Source organism: Acomys minous (genome assembly GCF_964271855.1).
Source record: "Acomys minous genome assembly, chromosome: 12".
In the NCBI taxonomy this organism is placed as follows: domain Eukaryota; kingdom Metazoa; phylum Chordata; class Mammalia; order Rodentia; family Muridae; genus Acomys; species Acomys minous.
The window spans coordinates 48,755,590-48,773,384 of record NC_140493.1 but is presented as its reverse complement, the minus strand read 5'-3'; the positions used below and the strand labels follow the sequence as shown (position 1 = coordinate 48,773,384).

General features: G+C 45.7%; 1 long non-coding RNA gene across 2 annotated transcripts in view; it reads right to left on the bottom strand.

Annotated features, from left to right (window-relative positions):
* Nucleotides 1–1,830: 1,830 nt before the first annotated feature.
* The window catches only part of LOC311578420, a 35,449-nt gene continuing 19,484 nt past the window's right edge, over nucleotides 1,831–17,795 (bottom strand). For both annotated transcript variants that reach the window (XR_014772867.1, XR_014772868.1), the window contains exon 4: nucleotides 1,831–2,022. This is a non-coding gene — a long non-coding RNA (uncharacterized lncRNA). The remainder of the gene's footprint in view (nucleotides 2,023–17,795) is intronic.

Sequence of the window (17,795 nt, the reverse complement as noted above, 5' to 3'; positions counted from 1 at the left end):
GTTAGATGTGGAGCTTGGGGTTTGGTTCTGTGGTAGAGGACATTCTTTGAATGCTCAAAGACCTGAGTTCGATATCCACTAAAAATTAAAGTCGAATACGAAGTTAGGCGGAATGCTGACTGGCTTCTCTAGATTCCTTCTCGCATGTTAGTCTACGAACGCAGGTACCTAATTCCCTCCTTGAATTTACAATCCTCTGAATCTACTTAGGAAGTGGAGGTGGGGGAAGTGGAGTCTAGGAAATCCCAAACCGAAGGGTTCTGAGCCTTGACAATTCCTTGGACACTGGACATCGTCTTCCATCAGTGCTCTGAGCCTAGCTGACCCACAGTCAGGATGCATGCCACACACTTGCTCCACAGAAATATCAAGTATGCAATCTCTTAATTCAACATTTGCGACCATCGAGGTAGTTCATTGGCTCCATTGCCCAAGCCTATGTGTAGGTAGGCAAAGTAGAGAGGAATTCCCATCCAGAGCAAATGAGGTTGAGGTCAACATGGCAAGGTGGACAACATTTCAGAACAATCTGCACACAACTAGATATCAGAAAGGTTAGATATTACCATAGCCCTACAACCACTATAAAGCCTCTAATACATTCAGGGCAGCTGGCTTTGTGCCCTGAACACACAGTACTTAATTCTGCCTCCCCACTACATATGTGGCTCTGTCATCTGTAGTGTCATGGGCCCAGAGCAATCTCAGCTACTTTCTGAAATTGCTAAGACACATGAGAACACAGGGATCTCAGCAACCCAAGACACATCTATTGGATACTATAATAACACCACTGCTGTCATTATCAAAGTCAAACTATATGCCAGGTGATACGACAGGCACGTTATATATGATGTGCTAATTCACAAAATAAACATGAGCAGAAGGAATGATTGAAGTCCCCAATATGAAGACAAACTGAGACTTTGCACTGCCTATTAAGATAATATATGACCAAGCCAAGCCTTCCTGGTTCCAAATCTCATGTTGTTTCTATTTTTTAAAAATCACATGTATTTTTGTTTTTGTGTATCTCCTTGCCCTTTGGAAAGAGCACAATTTCCCTGAGATCTTGAACTCTATCAGATAACCTCACATACCCAAAGAACTTAAAATAGGACGTGAGTGACGCTACTTCATCCTAGATGTTTCCCCTTGTACTCAATTAATGCAAATTCCATTTATGTCCTGTGAACCCAAAAGAGTTCTAGAAAATACAATGTGCAACATTGTATAATCATAGATCCCTAAGCAAGAGTGGGCTTCACAAGGTCACAAACTGGTGGTAATAAGACTCTACTCTGGGCATTCTCCTGAAAGTTAATGGCACAGCATGAGAAGCATATGAAACTCCGAGTGAGTGTGTATTATTGACATGGGCCTGGATTCCAATGCTTCAGACCCATGGGAATGGCTAAGGCTTCCTCTGGTCCAAATATGGAGGTTACAAATGACCAACTTTCAGCTAAAATCAGTGTGTCCAGAAACTATCAGCCACAGCTTGCTCCTCTCCGAGGGAGGACTGCACACCTGAAACTGTTCCCCTACAGAGACTAGCTAACCTACCCACTCCCCTCCTCCTTCAGCTGTGTGCAATAAACCTGCCTCCTTTCTCAGCAGCATGTGTTGAGACCACAGACTGCTGGTATCTCCATCAGAGTGCACCTCCCGCCCTTATCCCATTCTTTCTGTGTGCGTGTTTGTGTCTGTCCTCTCTTCACTTCTTTATTGCCCTAGTCTTTTCAAGTCCAAAACCATGAAGGTGGTGGCAATAAAGCCTGGAATGATATGGGGGAAGATAAAGGTCTTGAGATGTACACTTACAATGCGTTTCACGCAAGAATTCCCAACGCAGTGGCTATGAGGCAAGGTTCTTCTTGTGCTATTCCAACTATCAGCATTTTCACTTGGCCAGAGGAGTTCATTCTTCACATTGTTCCCTCCTATCCTGGGCCAACCACACCCATGTTTGCTCCACACTGATCCTGTCCCTTGATTTAAGTAAGAATCTTGGATTGTTGCCTATAAGATAAACATAAACCACAGAGAATTTTAACAGACACATGTGGAGTCCAGGGAGAGACACAAATAGGGACTAAATTAAAAAGATCTTAGTGGCATAGGGAGGAAAGTTCCCAAAACCCGAGGTCTCCAAAGGCCTTAAGAAAAACAGACTCAGGGCCATGGAAGAAAAATAACCTACCTTCAGCTACCTTCACAGTCAAGCTAGCAGCCAACTATTCCCTCTCTCCAACCTGCTGACTTGACCATATTTTATACTTACCAATTCCCATAATCTCATGAGCGAGCCCTGAAAACGTGAATCTCTTTCACCTCCATTGCTTAGCTTAATCTATGTAAGAGAGAGAAGGAAAGAGAGAGGGGGAGGGAGGGAGGAATGGAGAGAGAGAGGGGGCGGGAGAGAGAGAGAGAGAGAGAGAGAGAGAGAGAGACTATTGCATAGCTCTAACTAATGCAGCAATTAATGCCACAGTGGGAACTAGACAGGAATGGCTTCAGCTTCCTAACTGCACATGCAGTAGAAAAGCATAGAAAATGAGGGAAGGGGAGTCCTCTCTCCTGGGTTTGTCTTTTGTGTATATTTTTCTGAGAAAAATATCAAGGAATTTTGGAAACTCCCAAGTCGTAAGGACTCCTAAGTCTCCTGGTCTTAAGCAGCCCTGTCGGCTCTGACATTGTTATCTTGTACAGACTTAACATGGTTCTCTAGATTGTTTCACATTCATCAACCAAGGGCCTCGAAAGATTTTGGTACTCATTCCAAACAAAACCAAGGAAAATATATGAAAAGAACCTTGAGTCTGGAATCTGACATTGGTGAGTCCAAAGTCAGCTCAGTGACCTCTCTGGGTCTCGATTTGTCTCCTCTACAACATAGGAATACCACCCCTACAAAGATTTTAGAGACTCTCACTGAGATAGCAAATATCTGCCTGACCAGCACAGTCCTAAGCAAATGAAGGAGTGGCCACTAGCTCATAAGTTCCTAAGGGTGCAGCGAAGTCTTGGAGAGCCACCATCCTTAGCTTATAGGACTCCAGACAAGGCAGTCTGGAGAGGCTGCTGTCTCTTCAGTCATGACACCCTGAGCCCCTGTCTGGGTTGGGTTCAAATTCGTAAGAAGAAAACACAATCCATCTGCCTCCTTATGTTCCCAGCAAACACTTTTCTCTGGCAGAGGCGGCTTCATTGTTCTTGTCTATTAGTCACTGGTAGTTGTACTTCCCTGGAAGAATGGCCATCATTCCAGGACACAGAGTTCTTAGCAAAGCCTGCCTCTCTCCTTCCTCCAGCCAAGAGGCAGAAGAAAGGAGCAGTTTAGAATCTGTTCCATAGAGACAGCTGGACCCGACAGCAACTTGATCGTAAGGCCATTTTCCTCCATACAAAACAAGGTTGAGGAGCTGGAGAGATGGCTCACTGGTTAAGACTATGTACGACAGACTCTCACCCCCAACTCACCCACACACAACACTTGAGGTCCTAGAGGCGAAGTGGGGCTAGGCTGGGAGGTAGCAGGATGTTCATACATGCTAATGCCTTCTACTTCATCTTTCTTACCAAAAGAAGCCAACAAAGTTTAGACAGCTGCCAAAAAACTTGGCAAGACCTTTCTGGTCAGAGGTCAGAGGTCAGGAGAAAGCATGAGAAATCTATCTGTAATTATGTCCTGTTTAACTTGGCCCTTCCTGTAGCTGGCAAAGCCAACCACCAGCAGAGTTCTTGCCCTTGGGTGGCCATTACCCAGGCTGACTTCTAATTTCGGCTGGTTATTTTGGAAATGCTGCCCAGGCTTTCTATTCCCATCTTCCTATTTATTTGTCTAGGATAATAATAGTTTCCTCTCTTCAGAGAAAAAAATTCAAAAGCATTTTTAACAGAATAACATCATTTGTTCTTCATAATTCTGTTTGGCTAGGCAGGAAGGAAATGGTTTGCTGCCATCAGCCAGTAAGCACTAATCAAACTGACAATTAGTAAAAATTGAGCTTCCAGCTGCATTTCAAGACTGAGTCTCTGTTTCTTAAGGAAGCCTTTACCTGGGCCTATTTCAGTCTATGATCAGGTATCATCTTGCTAAGGGAGGATTTAAATGGAAAGAGCCCAAACACTGAGAGGCAAGGAAGTCAGAAGATGGGAGGCCTTAACAAGGTCTTTCAATCAACTTAAGTTTCTGATTCCTCAGTCAAAATATGATCAAGATAGATTAATACATATTAGTGTTATGGTCAATGGCTGCTTAACTCCACCCATTGTAATAAGGAGCACTATAATTGGGTCGCAAGCCCAGGCAACCTGTTGAGAGAAGTTAATCCTGCTATGTGACCATGTCCTTACTTTATCATGGATTATAACAAAATAAAGTTAGTGGGTTCGTTTGTCTAGGTTATTGATTTTATTCTTTCCTTCATACTTTCAGAAGACATCATTTGTCTATTCTCCAAAGACACCCTCCAAATACCTTTAGAACTTAGGCGATAGGTGTCTAGTACTCCGAGCAATGAGTTATATCACCACTAGAGATCCTAGACAAAACAGGTAACTTGTTGGTGAATTCAGGCAAAACTCTTGACCATTTTGTCCAGACATAGGAGGTATGTTCATAGAAGCTGTATTGTTTGTGAAATGGGAAACCTATGCTTGAATCTCAGCTCTTATGCTTCTTCTGTGGGTCCTTAACAAATAAACACATCTCTTTAAGGTTCATTACTGCCACCAGAACAAATGGGACTGACAAATTCAGTATACAGCTGGCACAACAGAAGCAAGTGGAACATAAAAACTAAATGCAGATAAGAAAATCTATAGGCATTATTATATAGTAACTATAAAAATAGTATGCATAAAAACATTTTATAATAGTATTTATAGGCTGCCACACTTGTCAATTATGATAAGCCTTTTAGTATTGATTAGTGTTGATTAAAACATTGGGCCTGATAAGTCGAAAGGCTTTCAAGTTGAGAGCCTGCACTTCTTGGAATTCCACTGATGCCCAGCCTTTAGAGTAAGACAGATTTGCTAGTAGCTTTCAGTAAGTATAATACTCCAGACAATAAATTTAGGCTTTTTCTGGCTCCTGGTTTCAGAAGTTCTAGTGCATGATCAGGTAGGCCCATTGCTTTGTGTCTCTCATGGGGATACCTAACAGTAACAGCAGGAGTGTATTCCATCACTGTTTACACCATGGTCAAGAAGCCATGAGAAAAATGGAGGAAGATCTCATCCTCCTCCTCAAAGTCTTGCACCCAATGACCTAACAACATCCCGCTAGGCTTCACTTTCTAAAGGTTCCACCATCTACGAACAAGAGCAATCTGGAGAGCTATCCCTTTAACACATGGACAAGAGAGAGTCATTTGAGATTTAAATGTTATAGATTAGATATCTGCAGTCTTTGCCTTCCCAGAATTCATTGTGTTTGTTTTATAACAACAATACACTGGTTTCTTTTCTCTCCCTTTTTTTTTTAACTCTCCCTGGTAATCTCCCTCTGAGGTTCAAATGAGGCCTAACTAGTCCACGTAACTAGTCCACCAACCAGTCCAGCTGGTCAGTTATTGGGGGGCCGAGGGGGGTCGCAACCTGTGGTTAAAGATATGGGCGAGAGAGACGCAGGGCTCAAGCGAACAGTAGCTTGTCAAGAGCCGTTTATTGAGGGTGGGGGCAGGCTTTTTAAAACCTGCTTTAGGGAGGGCGGGGTAAGCGGGGAGAGTAAATGGAAAAGTACAAAATCTTCTGGGGTTGAGCCCCGGGAACATTTGTAAGGGGAGGGGTCTTTCTAGGTGAGACAAAGCAGAATGTCTCTGTGGTTATCTCAGGATCGGATAGCTCTCTTCTCAGGGCTAAGCCGGATGCCTTGCATACCTAATGAGTGGCCCAGCAGGATGTTTGCTGCAGATGCTGAATGGGTGGGGGTCGGCCACAGGCCGTTTGGTCCCTGGCATCTCACCCCTTTTTGTTTATTTTGGCCTGAGGGAGACCTTACAGCCCAGCGAATGACTTTTAGGAGGTCACCAGTCATTGTTACAGGATGGCGGTATATTTGAGAATCACTATTGTCCAAGTGTTTCAGGACAACAGTTATTCTGGACCGGCCAAATTCCCAAGGAAAGGGGGCCTCGCAATGGCCTGAGCCTGCTAGAGGATCGATGCTCAATCTTACCATGCCTATGGTCTGTCCTCCCACCAAGGACCGACCGACGTCTGATAACCAAGACTTATTCGATCGCTCCGTCTCTGACTTACCAGGCACTATCGCGGGTCAGGTCAAGGTGGGCTCAGGCCAAAAGATATAGGGGAGGGCTTGCACAGGTTTACCAAAGGCACCGAGGGCACAACCAGGCTCGCCATCCAGCATTCTGCATCCTTGGGAACTGCAAAGGCCGCCCATAGGAACTGCAAAGGCCGCCCATAGTTAACCGACTGAGGCGTAGGTGAAATCTCCTGGATGGAAATAGAAGTCTCATTTGGGTCCTCAGTCTCCAGGCGGTGGTAGTGAACCTGGATATTCTTGGTGGCAGCTTCAAAATGACTTTTAACAAACCCTGTAAGACAGTTGAAAGCCCATGGGCCAAAGGATAATAGAAGGAGAACACTAACGAGGGGCCCGAGGGGAGAAGAGTAGTAAGCCAGGGGGAGGCAAGGTTAGGGTTAGGAAAATTCCCCCCTCCAGAAAATTTAAAAATGAGTCCGGGTCATGAATAGTAAAACGGGGAAGAAGAATAACAAGGACACACCAGTCTTTGGAGGAAAGGAAGGTAGGGGCATAGACGATCGAGGTTAAACCAGAGGAACAAGCAAAATGGGTGTTATTTGGCGCGAGAATGTAGGGGAGGGAGAGGTCAGTAATGACAGTCTGGGCGCAAACGTCGCTGAGGGGAAAAGGAGGGAGCATATGGGGACCCAGGAGGCAAGTACCTATGCCAGAAACGGACTGGAGGGTAATGCGATTGTCGGGAGCTAAGCCGGTGAGGGTGGGGTAACATTAGTAAAGAGCAAGGTGGAAAGAAGAGCAATACCCTCATAAAAGGGCGGGGAGGGGGAGAAACACATCCAACATTCAGGAAATGACAAGGAGGAGTCATTTTTTAAGGCCCATATGAAGGCATTTGCCAACTGGAGAATGACATCAGCCGAACTGGGGGGGCCCACGGGGAGGGTAGGTCGGAAGGGAGGGGGTGAAATGGACCGAATGAGGACGTCCGAGGGGGTGGGCGGGGAGGGAGGCATGGGGGTGGCGGGTTTAGGCGGGGGGCCAGGAGCAGGAACGGGAATAGGATGATGGAAAATATGATTAGGCCCAACCACTGCAGTGCCCTTATTGGGTACCTCTTTCAGGAGGTGTAACCTGAACGTAAGTCCAAAATCGTACTCTGATTTATAAACACGGAGGCCCCATTCAAATCCATGACCCGTCCAAATGGCACGTTTACCGGGCTCAGTGAAGCGAATGGTCAGGGGGTTGCACCAGCCATTGGTGACTGAACGAGCTGCATTGCAAAGGTCTTTAACGGCCTCACCATAGGGCTGAGGATGAACCCAGGAATCGACAGTGATGTAGTCCCAAGAAGAGGATGGCTTCCAGTACGTGTCGCCAGTGGTCTCACACCCCCAAGAGGCACAGTAAAAATCTTGGGTCCCACCACAGCGGTGGTTATCAGGACAGGGCCGATGAGAGGGTCCCGGGCAAACATAGAGTCCTCCGGCCCAAGCAATCCCATCCTGGTGTAAGGTTTTGTGGAGCATGATGCGCTCCAGGTCATTACGGCAGCCGGGACTGGGACCACCAACCGAGCGAGAGAAAGGGGGAGTCTCCTCGGGAGCCTTAGATTGTTTAGTAGGCCAAAAAATGTCTTCCACGCCCCAAGAAGAGGGGCCTCCCAGGGCCAGGGCACAGAGGTCAACCTGTAAATTGGGCCACTGGGGATTAATGCCCTGAGAGGAGGAGGAATTAACAATATCTCCCGCTTGGTTAATAATGACCCAGGTAAAGTTATAGATTGTATAAGGCTGAGGTTGGGGCAGGAATGCGGCGAGAATCACTTCAGGAAGGCAGAGGCAAAGGAGCGACGCGGTGAGTAGCAACATGATGAGTCGGCGGTATCTTTTTTATCCTAAAAAAGAGCACAATTACATCTTTTCCTCAGGGGCATTCCCTGGGGGAGGGGGTTAAAAGGTTTGATTAGGCGCTCAGGTAACCAGCGCACATTTTGTTCTTTCTGATCATAAATGCAGGCATGACCTTTGCCCCAAATAAGGACTGGGTCGAGTCCATGCCATTGGTGGGTCAGTGGATCCTTCCACAGAGCCTTGGCATAGGTGGAGGAGGTGGAAGAGTGCCAAAGGCAATCGGCCGCCGAATGGCCAAGATCATCCTTTTGTAGAAAATTTAGGACGAACAATGCATGATTGAGAAGCAGGCGAGGCCCTGCTGTAGAGGGATATAGGATTCCTTTGGAAAACTGTAATTTATTAAGCATTGCTTTAAGTGTCTGGTGGGCCCTCTCGACAATTTCTTGTCCTTGGGGATTGTAAGGTATCCCCGTAACATGTTTAATCTGCAGTTGGGCACAAAAGGACTTGAAGGCAGAACTTGTATACCCAGGGCCGTTATCAGTCTTTAAGGTAAAGGGTTTGGGGGCAACAGTAAGGCAATACAAAACATGATCAATAACATCTCTAGTAGACTCTCCAGCGTACAATAAGGCAATACAAAACATGATCAATAACATCTCTAGTAGACTCTCCAGCGTGCGGAGAGGCGCAAATAAATCCACTAAAAGTATCTATAGACACATGAATATACTTAAGTTTCTTAAAAGAGGAGAAATGAGTAACATCCATTTGCCAGACCTGTCCAGGCATGAGGCCACGAGGGTTGACTCCCGTATGTGGCTCGGGAAGAAAGGTGACACATGCCTGGCATTCTTTAACAATAGCCCGGGCTTGTTCCCGAGTGATGGAGAACATGTGGCGAAGGCTTTGGGAATTAAGGTGGTGGAGGGCGTGAGCCTCCCTGGCCATAGCAACGGGGTCGCTGGCGGATGGAATGGCCAGCCCTGAAAGCAGGGGGCGCGTGGCTGAGTCCACCTGGGCATTAAGTGTAGTCAGAGGCCCAGGCAGGGTGGAGTGAGCGCGAATATGGCCAATGAAAAAAGGCTGAGAGCGCAAAAGAATAAGCTGTTGGATACGGGAGAAGAGAGAGGAGGCATTAGTAGCAGGCTTAATACGAGGAACCGTCTCGAGGAGTGGAACAGAGGACGCGACATAGGCACTATCAGTATATAGATTAAAGGGAGTATGGGGAAGCAATGTAAAGGCGTGTGCGACAGCTTCCAGCTCAACAAGCTGAGCAGAGGTATGGGGGGGTTGTTTTTGCAGGATAGCTCCGTCCACAGAGAGGGCAGCAACCCCGGTAGAGGAACCATCAGTAAAAACCAGGGAAGCTTGGGGGAGGGGTCTGGAGCGGGTGACTCTCGGGAAGATGACAGGTTGTCGCTGCAGGAATTGAATTAGTTTATCTGGGGGATAATGATTATCTAATAGGCCGCAAAAAGAAATACAGGAGACCGCCCAATCATCTGAATTTTGAAAAAGCCACCTTATTTGTGTGGCCGAGTAAGGTGTGATAATAGAGTGAGGGTCCCTTCCAAAGAGCCTGGTGGCCGCTTCCCGCCCCTGCCGAATGAGAGACGCAACCAGAGTGGGATAAGTAGGAAGGACCTTAGTGGAGGAGGGGAGATGAAGCCAAAAAAGAGGGGCCCGTTGCCAGAGCAGTCCTGTGGGGGCAAAGAGGGAAGGAAAAATTATGAGCGCGAAAGGCTGGGTAGGGTCATGAGCTGTTCCACCACCTTTCTGTTCTCCCTCCGAACCTGAGGAATCATGCTCACTATCAGAATCTACAAGGGCCGCGGACGACTAGGAAGGTGTAGGGGCAGGTGGCTCTCCCGAAGCAGCGCCTGAATCAGTGGTCTCAGTTTTCGCCCCGCTCAGGGTGGGCTGGCTCTGGGAACAGGTGACAGGAAAAATAAACAGGGCTGTGGAGGAAAGGCGCGTGAAGGGGCGGCCGATGGAGGGGGAACAGGAGAGGCTGGCGGACCGGACCGGACAGAGGGTGCCCTTTTTTGGGGGAAAAACAGGGGCACAAAGTGGTGAACACCCACGTTCCATAGCGGAAATGGGGTCCTCATAGGTGGGAGGAAGCAACGGATAAAGACGGCGGGGGGAAGGGGAAGGGTTGGATGCAGGCGCAGGGGAAGGATTTTTTAAGGGCTCCGAGGATGTAGGAGGGACAGAATCGGGGGGCATGTCAATGAGCGTAAGAGAGGAACCCTGCAAAGAGGAACAGGAAGGAACACGAGAAGGAGGGAGAGATCCGCGCAGGCAGAGTTCAGCCACGGAGAGGAGCTGCCTCTATCCGCTTTCGTTTTCGCTGGACTCAATTATGTCCCGTATAAGGCCCCAATAAGAAAAAATACTGTTTGACACCGCTGCATTACCATCTTTTTTAATAAGTGCATTAAGCTCACGCCCCACCTTTTGCCACTTTTCAGAATGAATAGTAGGTCCATCAATCATGAACCAGGGACAGGTCTGGTCAATAAAAACAAAAAACTCAATCAAATGTTTCTTTTTTACCCTAATACCCCCTCTCTCTGAGTACGTCCTTTAAGCCTCTTATGAACTTTGCTTACTTGGACAGCGAATGGCCCATTCTTGAGATATGCGAATGGATGACTCACCTAATGACGAAGCCATCCGGGCGAACTCGGCTGGTCATGAAAACTCCTGTGGACCGGTCCCTTAATCCATTCGGGGAGAAACCCGCACCTCGAGCTCCACGTTGGGCGCCAGATAACTAGTCCACGTAACTAGTCCACCAACCAGTCCAGCTAGTCAGTTATTGGGGGGCCGAGGGGGGTCGCAGCCTGTGGTTAAAGATATGGGCGAGAGAGACGCAGGGCTCAAGCGAACAGTAGCTTGTCAAGAGCCGTTTATTGAGGGTGGGGGCAGGCTTTTTAAAACCTGCTTTAGGGAGGGCGGGGTAAGCGGGGAGAGTAAATGGAAAAGTACAAAATCTTCTGGGGTTGAGCCCCGGGAACATTTGTAAGGGGAGGGGTCTTTCTAGGTGAGACAAAGCAGAATGTCTCTGTGGTTATCTCAGGATCGGATAGCTCTCTTCTCAGGGCTAAGCCGGATGCCTTGCATACCTAATGAGTGGCCCAGCAGGATGTTTGCTGCAGATGCTGAATGGGTGGGGGTCGGCCACAGGCCGTTTGGTCCCTGGCAAGGCCTGCCTATCTCACTGTCCTATGTTATAGTGAGAGGTGTGTAGCCAGTTTATCAACCGCTCTGCTGAGAAGCTGAGTGCTGGACTAGACTTTTACCAAAACTGTGAGAAAGAGTTCATTTCTTTTTATTGGGGTGTCCCATTGGTAAAAGTCAGTCTATGCTGCTACTGCACATGATTGCCATCCCTTAGAAATATGATAGATATTGATTCTCATTCAGAATTTTAGACTCACCAAGATAGGAAAGATGTTTTCTACAAGGTTGCCAAATACAATTAGCCAAAACACCAGGAATGTAACATTCATATAATCCTTGATTGTTTTGTGGTTCTTCTTGCTGTATGTAATTTTTCTACTTACATGTAATAATATAAATATATGTCAAAAAAAGAAAATCTTAAGAAAAAAAAAAAAGAAATAACTTTGATGAAAAGAAAGCCAAGATCCCTGAGCAGAGCAGAAGGTAAGCATGTGTTCTTCTAGCCTCCTGAGAGTTTCTGGGTGGATAAGTCCACCCCATATTTTTCTACTCCTTTCCACTGAGGGCAGACTCCTAACCAACCAGATTCGGTGACTCCCTTAAAATAGTATGAAGACTTTATATACAACACATAGACTTAGGTTCTTGGAAGATCAGTCTTCGCAAACAGTTCCATAATTCAAAAAACTAAAACTGCTACTCTAATATTCTAACCTACTGTTTTAAGCTAGAGCTTTGGATGACAAAGCCAGGACACAAAAGAAGGAATGGCTCGCTCACTCCAAGTCTCCCACCAACTGGACCAAAGGATCTGAACCAGCATCCATGTCTGCAGAGTCTCTTCCTCACTCACTACAGGTTGAATATCTGACTACCAGTAGAATTTCTGGAGAAATTCTAGAGAAATCACAAGCCTGTTGACCATCTCATGCCACAGATTGTCAAATGAAGCTCACCACTGCATGCATGTGACCATCTATGGAGCTAACCATGTCATATACTGTTTATTACATGCCACTGACCAATGCATGTCCCTAAACATCACATTCTACTGATCCTCACATGTAGCTGACCATCATATGTCAACCATCGTCACATGCTGCTTTCACATGCTACTAACCTTTGTACAGAGCTGATCATCATATGCAGAAGACCACTACATGGAGCCAATCCTCAGATGACACTGATTCATATGCAACAAACCATAGCATATAGCTAACTATCACATGCCACTGAGCAATGCCACCTGCACAACCACATGCCCCATGACCACTAACCGTTATATTAAACTGACTATAACATGTGATGCACCATTCCATGCATCTGATGACTGCAGGCTCAAACTCTCTCTAGACTAGATAACGTAGAATGCCTGCAGACGCAGTTTGAGCACCAGCAGTTTCAAAATTCCCCTAGAAGAATCAAATATGAAGTCTGAGTGAGAAACCCCTGCTTCAGCTCCAGTGTCTGACTTGCATTAATAAACATTAAATGATCCCTTACTAGCATACCATTCAACAGCTTAGTCCACCCAGGCATGATGCAAGGAACAAACTTGAGAAAAACACAATACCTGCCATAAAAGTCGATTCATTTATTGTATGAAATAATGAATCATCCATCAAAGGAAACGTTGCGTTGTTTCACAGATAACAGAATGTAATCCTCAGTAGCCCTGCACCCAACCTTTTAGCACTCCATTCTCCTGTCTCTCAGATTAAATAAACAGTTCCTTTAGAAGATTCAGCCAAGTATTTGTATGTTGGAAGTCTCCTTTGGGGAATGTAAAGCATCTGTGTGTTTGCAAAACTTGCTTGTAAGGGACACAGTACATAGATGTGGCATATAGATAAGTCCACCCCTATATTTTTCTGAGGAAATACACTGTCAGTTTGGTTGTTTCACTTTGTCCTCTGTGAATTGGCTGACTCTATTACCTCTCCATTCTTTGCCCAATACAGGAACCATGGTGTGCATCAGCAGTGTTAATATTTGCTAATTGCCTCCATGCCCCAAGCTTTATACTGAAGATCTGGGGATTTCAAGGACAAAGAATAAAACCAAGTTTACCACCTGTATTGTCCTTGGCTGGTGCCTTAGTTTGAGCAGGACCCCTGGGCCCAAATCTGCTTATCAAAATGTTCTACTTGTAGATTTCTAGGATCCTCTGGATCCTTCTACTTTGCTATTCTCCCATGCTTCTCTCATCTAGAGTCCCAATAGGATGTCCTCCCCTCTGGAGGTAATCCCCCTCAGGAACAGTCATAGGAGAGGGGAAGAAGGGGAAAATGGGAGGAAGGGAAGAATGGGAGGATACAAGGGATGGGATAACCATTGAGATGTAAAAGAATAAATTAATAAAAATAAATAAATAAATACATTTTTTTTAAAAAAAAGAATAAAACCAAGCTGAGAGTGGACAAAGTTACATCAAACAATGAATAGCCAAATGATAGGGGACAGATAGTTTTCTATTTGTAATGGAATTATTGTGATAAATATCACAATTATAGTCACTTGTTAAGTGCCTGCCACATGCCAGGCACCTCTCTGGTGTTGTGCCCGTCTGATGGCACATGACTCCCACAGCATCAGTGTTGGGTACCTGGATTTCATTCATCCGCAAGTCAATGGAGAGACTCAGAGTGGCCAACAATCTACAAACCTCAGCTCATTAGGAGCAAAGCCAGCAATGACTATTGGGTTGGCTTCACTCCAAGCAGATGGGAAGTGGCCCTCCACTGGGAAATCTGAGTCTACTCACAGAGCTCCAAGGCATTGGCAGTATAGAGGTTAATATAAGAAAGGATTCACACGGTAGAGGAGTGTAAGGAGGCACCCACACTTTAATCACATTAAAAAAAAAGAAATACAGAAAGTAAATAAGGAAACTGTCAATGAGAGTATAAGAAACAGTATCAAGGGTTGTGACATATTGCTCATATATACAGCACTTGCTTAGCATGTGCTAAGCCTTGAGTTCCACCCCAAGCACAACGCACAAAAAAGAGAAGTGAGAAAGAAAGAGAGGAAGGAAGGAAGGAAGGAAGGAAGGAAAGGGGAAAGGAAGGGTTGAAGAGGGAGTAAGGGAAAGAATGAGACTCTCAGGATTCTTTATGGTGGAACCGATGAGCAAAATGCAGCAGCAGATCTAGACCCTGGGACGTGGCTGTAGATGAAATACTATCACCTCCTCACACCTGCAGCTTTCTCCACGGCTCTGCCCCTGGAGTCTAGTTGCTGGAAGTGATTTATGTTGCACGCAGTAAAGACCTATCAAATCATCCCAATTGGAGGCCCACTAAGGTAAAGCTATTCCTCCACAGTCACACACACACACACACACACACACACACACACACACACACACACACACACAAAAACAGTAAGCAGACCTGAGATTCCAGTTCCTGTGCTGAGCCAGTACTCTAAAATACCTGGGTACCTCAAACTGCTTGGTGACATTTGGTAAAGCCACACTTGAGACACAGGGACACCCCCTGAGCCACAGTCTGATGTGTGCTGGGCATCTGATTAGATGAGAAATGTAATCTTCCTGAGGCTCAGAGGAAGGCCTAAATCCCGTTCCACCAGCCCTCTCCCACCCCACTGTGGAGACCCTAAAAGACAGTCGGGCAAGAAACAACGGCCAAGAAGACAACAAAGCCCCTTCCTGTCATTTCCTGCGTCAGAAGTTCAGTGTTCTCCAGTTAAGACCAATTCAAGCTTAGAGGTTAGACCTGAAGCTAAATGCTGCCTCTGCCAAAACAAAAAATCATTCTTGTCTCTCTCCTCCAGTTTTAAGAAGCAAGGTTATGGGGCCGGGAGCTGGAGTAAGGGCTCCATATTAAGATCACTTCCTGCTCTTGCAGAGGACCTGGGTTCAGATCCCAGTAACCACAGGGCACTCCATAACCACCTGTAGTTCCAGTTCTAGGAGATCCTGTGCTGTCCTCTAATCTTCATGGGCGGTGGGCAGACACATGGTATAGATACATATGTGCATGCAGGCAAAGTACTCATACATGTAAAAAATAAAAATAAATCATCTAAAAAAATGGGACTAGCACTATATTAGGCACACATGCCCTAAATTAAAATAATAAAAGGTACAAATAAAGGTGTCTGCTATACCTTCTTATTAGATGCAGATAGGCTGTCTGGTGCCATACCTACTAGCTGCATGCAATTATTTACATTTCACCTCACATTCATTGAGATTAAATTGATTGTCCTTTGTTTAACTAAAAATTCCAATCTTCGAGGCACACCAACCATATCTCAAGTTTCTAATATGCATATGACTGGTGGCTGTGCCTGTGGACAGTGGGATGTTCAGGTCCCACTACTACAGAAACTCTATGTCAGACTGACAGAGGAAGCAAGAGAGCATGCTAGGGAAGAGTGGACTATCTTAGACCGTGGGTGGAGGTCATTTTGCCCAGCCAGCTCCTGGCCTAAAAGAGATGTGGAAAGCAGGAATGGAAAGCCCATCTATATATACCCTTCAGTGCATGAAGAGCTAACCCAGGGCAACAACAGTCTAATCCACACCACACTGCAACAACGCACCCCGAGAAGGAGCACAGCTTGGGGAAGGGGGAGAATCCTGTGTTGGAGGGTGTGGATAAAGCACCTGAAACGCAAATGTCAGAATCTTTAGCAAAGGACTTATCAATATTGACAGTCTTCATAGTCTGCTCGCCATCTAGAACGTGAGCAACATACCAGAAAATTACTCACCGTTGGATCAGTCACCCCAGGGTTATTGTAAGAACAGGGCCTATTTTCCCCACTGCACTTCTCTCTGTGGTCCAGTCTTGCGTGGTTTGTCCCTGGGTTTTTCAGATTTGATGACAAGATCCTGGCTCTCTCGCTGGGCTCACGTTGCACCTACCTCACAGTTGTCTAGGATTTCCCAAAATATGCTGAGCTGAATGACAGGATATCCTACCTTGGGTGGGGACAAAGCTAATACTCTTTATGCGCTAACTTTATCGTGGTATAACCTTACCTGGTAGCTTTGTTTCAGTGTTTTTCAGATGGAGAAATTGAGTCTCAGATACAGGAATGCACACACTACACATAGGAATACAATCTACTGAGTCCATTCACTGGGGCTTGTGTGTATATGATTTCAGCACTGACCACTTGGTATTTTGATAAACAACTAGGAATCTCAACCCTGGGAAAGGTTACTACTTCTCCTTTCAGCCATCATTAGAAGCTGTTTGAGAGAGAATGTGGGGCCAGCAGTGGCGGTGGGGGTGGGGGTTGAAGAGGACAGGGAAAGGCTAATATGGTGCAAATACATTTTAATTTTTTTTATTTAAAAAAGGAAAAGAAAGAAATTGAGTCTTGTGTAAATAAAGCTGTTTCTTCAAGGCCATTGTAAATCTAGAATTCAAACTCCCATCTATATGACTTTTTTAATCACCCAAAATATTTTTAAATGACTGAGTGAATGTTCATCATAACTGATGAAATAACAAAAAGCTGCTCTCAAAGATAATTGTTTAGAAGTATGTTCTGGAAATTATGTAACTGTGAAACTGCATTCATGAAGTCATTTGAGTTGTATCAATACCTGCTTTCCATAAAGACAACATATTTAAGGAATAAAAATGTGGCCTGGAACTTTATTAAGCAGAGATTAATTGACAGTGGGGCTCTAAATGGAAACAATGACGTATAGAATGCAATAGCTGGTCAGTATTTTGTAGGTAGCCTTAGGCTCTAGCCTGTCCTCGCCATGTGTTTGACCTCTGAATGCCAATAATGTACAGTCTACAGCTGGGACACAACCAATAGCCAGGGTTCCGTTGGCTTACATTTCTCAAACAGCTTCCTCGGGCCCTATCCTTACTTAAGCCTTGTCCCCTGCCCATACTCAGCACCATGTAAACTAGCGTGCTCCTCCCCACAGTGTCCCTGGCTGTCCCTCCTGCTATTCGGCTCCTGAGGTTCTAGTGGTACGACTGCTTTCTTACTTCACCTAGGGCTCATCCTTCTGCATACACTCTCCAAGGCTCAGCACAGCCCGCACGAAAGGGAATGTGTCGGGACACAAACAGACCTCTCGGTCTCTACCGGAGGGGGTGTTTGATTTGATATGCTTGGCACTTGACATTCAACAATGCAACCCACATAATGTCGACGTACTTGGATTCAAGTATTCCTCTTTATAGCTGCCTTACAGGATGTCTGGCATTTGGAATTTGACATGCTTGACACCAGACTGGGTTATTAGTCTGAAATGAGTTTCCACTTCCATCTTGGCCTTTGTATCAATTGGCTTTTTGCTGTGTAACAAATAAGATGAAAACTCTCACTGGGCTCTGCCAAAAATCTTATGTGTCCATACGAGAGCTGGTGTCCAGCTGATCTGGGCCCAAGCCAGGTTTAGCTCCAAAGGCAACCTGGGTTCACAAGTGTCATATGTTGAACATTCATCTTGTTCTAAGAGGTAAGGTGGTTAATCTTAGAGCAACAGAGAAGGC